General features: G+C 52.6%; 1 non-coding gene across 1 annotated transcript; it reads left to right on the top strand.

Annotated features, from left to right (window-relative positions):
* The first annotated feature begins 2,347 nt into the window (after positions 1 to 2,347).
* On the top strand, positions 2,348 to 2,454 carry LOC131500546 (U6 spliceosomal RNA). Its single transcript, XR_009256351.1, has one exon. It is a non-coding gene; the product is annotated as a U6 spliceosomal RNA (small nuclear RNA).
* The last annotated feature ends 216 nt before the right edge of the window (positions 2,455 to 2,670 follow it).

Raw genomic sequence — 2,670 nt, 5'->3', positions numbered from 1 at the left:
GTCTCAGGTGCATGAATTTTTGCATATGTAAACACCCATGAAGGCAAAATCTGGGTCAACATATAGAACAGTTTCAGCACTGCAGAGGCTTCATGAGGAGAGTTCTGAGCAAGGGAGGGTCAGAGTCACCCCTATTTAAAGGCAGATAGTGATAGAGGTAACGGTAGGTTCCATGTGAGCCCACAAAATGCACTTACGCCCTCCCAGGAGGATAGAGAATTTGTCCCAGTTAGGTGGCATCTGTGTGTAAGTCTTGAAAGATGAGTAAGGTTTGTTGCAGTGAGCAGGGACCGACCAAAGGTGTCACAGGCAGAGGGAACAGTGTGTGTGCAGACCAGGTGGTGGGAAAGCACCTCAGTGTGTAGAGAGCTCTAGAAAGCACTATGTTGCTGGGATTTAAAAAAGGGGGGGGGGGGAATTTGGAGCCAGGAAAGAAGCTACAGAGGTGGTGAGGAGAGAGAGAGAGGCAAGAGCCCATGAAGGGTTTTGAACACCAGCCCAAGTGCCCAAGAAAGGGCTGTGAGCAGGGAAAGGGCAGAATCAATGATGGGTGGGGGACAGAGCTTCGATCCTGCACAGGGGATGAATAGAAGTGAGGCTGGAGGCAGGAGGTGGGGAGAAGGCTAGAGCCGTGGTCCAGGTGGCAGAGGACGAAGCCTGAGCTGCACTGGGGATGTGGATGGAAAGAAGGGGAAGGGCAGAGAGGCAGAGTGGCAAGGATGGAGACAGAGACTGATGGCTGTGAAGGAGGATGAAGAAGGAAGGGGCAAGGACAGCACGAGGGTCTGACCCAGTGACTGGTAGACAGTGAAGCATCTCCAAAACAGGAAACCAGGAGGAAGAGTGGGTTTGGGGGAACACCCAGCCCCTGTGGGATGGGGTGAGTGTCAGGGTTCCAAGATGTGGCTGGAGCCCTCAGCCTTGAACCCACAGTCTGGAGATGGGGGTGTAGGTGTTATTCCCTGTGGATGGTGATTGACATTTGGGGGAATTGCTGAAATTTCCTGGGGAAAAGAGAGGGGAGAGGGGAAGACTTCCAGGGACCATTTCATGAAAAGCCTCAAATGCTAGTCAAGACATCTAGAGAGGAAGTAAGGTATGGAAGGAGCGCAGGCCAAGACCCAACCACCAGGCCCTCCAGCCAAAAGCCTGTAAAGCTCCTCCCAGGGTTGTGAGTTTCAAAGAGCCAATGCGAGTGCAATATTTACAGGAGTGCCCGGCATATGGTAACTGCCCATAACTTTAATCCCATTTCTCCATGAGAGTTATGGAAAGGTCTAGACTTTACAGATTTGGGTTCCAGTTACCCTTCTGTCCTTTACTGTCGCTGATAACTTGGGGGAATTACTCTTGACTTTTAGAGTCTTATTTGTGAAATTTGGCCAACCCGGGTTGGTGTTGAGGAGTATAGTTATTCATTCATTATTCAATATTTCTGAATCAGAGAAGCAGCCCCACCCCTGCAGTCTAAGGGCCAATTAGGGCGCGGTCCGCCTCCCAGAAATAAATTGGAGGAGAGCTTGCCAGTTACCAAGCGACAGCCGCGCCCCCTTCCCCGCGAGCCCACGCTCCCAGCCCCGCCCTCTTGTGTAGGCCAATCAACGCGCGGTCCGCACGAGCCGCGCCCCCGGGACGCGCCTGAGAGCCGTCAGTGCAGCTGAACGAGTAGGTTGCCATGGTTACCATTGAGGGTTGGGATGAAGGGTTGGCCGAGCCGCCGGCGAGAGAGACGGGAGCAGAGATAGAGACAGATTGTGATTGGCTGCTGCTTCGCTTCACCTGAGCCCGCACCCTGTGCCTGTGAAGCCTGACGCCTGGTACCCTCTGCTCTCTCCTCCCGCCCCAACGCGGCGCCCTGATGATCTCCCGGGAAGGGCGCAGTCAGAAAACCCTGAACAAACTTCGGGAAGCTGCTGCTAGAGAGGCAGAAACCCGTCTCCAACAAAAGCGCTTTGCTTCGCGGGTGCTGTGATGTTTTCTCATGGTGTATCTGGGTTAATCCTCAAATGAGGGGGAGGAAAGGCTGAGATTTAGCGGTCCTTCCCATACCACACAGCTAGGTTTGAGGGAACTTGGTCTTGAATGGCAGGTACCTCTTCACACCAGAGCCCCCGATCTTTCCACTGCGCCCAAACAGAAGTCAGGAAGTGATGGGAGAGCGGAAATAAGGAGAAAATGAGAACTGGAAGAAGGTGAGACGGAAACAACAGAGGAAAGAAAAGACATGAGGGAATCAGGCAGAGAAAAAAGAAAGTGATTTGGAATGGAAGGAAGAGTTTTAGAAGCAGAAAGAAGAGTAGAGAGACGAGGCAAAGGGTTAGCAAGCCAGGAGGGTGAAAAGAGACATGTGCTCGCTTCGGCAGCACATATACTAAAATTGGAACGATACAGAGAAGATTAGCATGGCCCCTGCGTAAGGATGACACGCAAATTCGTGAAGCGTTCCATTAAAAAAAAAAGAGAGACAGAAGTACAGAGACTCGGAGAAGGCGAACTGATACCCAGAGAGTGACAGAGGCCTAGATAAGAGAAGGGGGCAGAGACTCAGAGGGAAACAGAAAGGGACAGAAACCCAGAGAGGAGGACAGAGACCCGTGGGTGGGGAGAGACAGAGGCACAGAGAGGAGGGGACAGAGCTGGGGCATGGAGGGAGGGCAGAGCAGAAATCCA

The sequence above is a fragment of the Neofelis nebulosa genome, chromosome 17 (genome assembly GCF_028018385.1).
Source record: "Neofelis nebulosa isolate mNeoNeb1 chromosome 17, mNeoNeb1.pri, whole genome shotgun sequence".
NCBI classification, from domain to species: Eukaryota; Metazoa; Chordata; class Mammalia; order Carnivora; family Felidae; genus Neofelis; species Neofelis nebulosa.
Note: the sequence above shows the minus strand (reverse complement) of the source record. Positions and strands in the feature narration are given on the sequence as shown.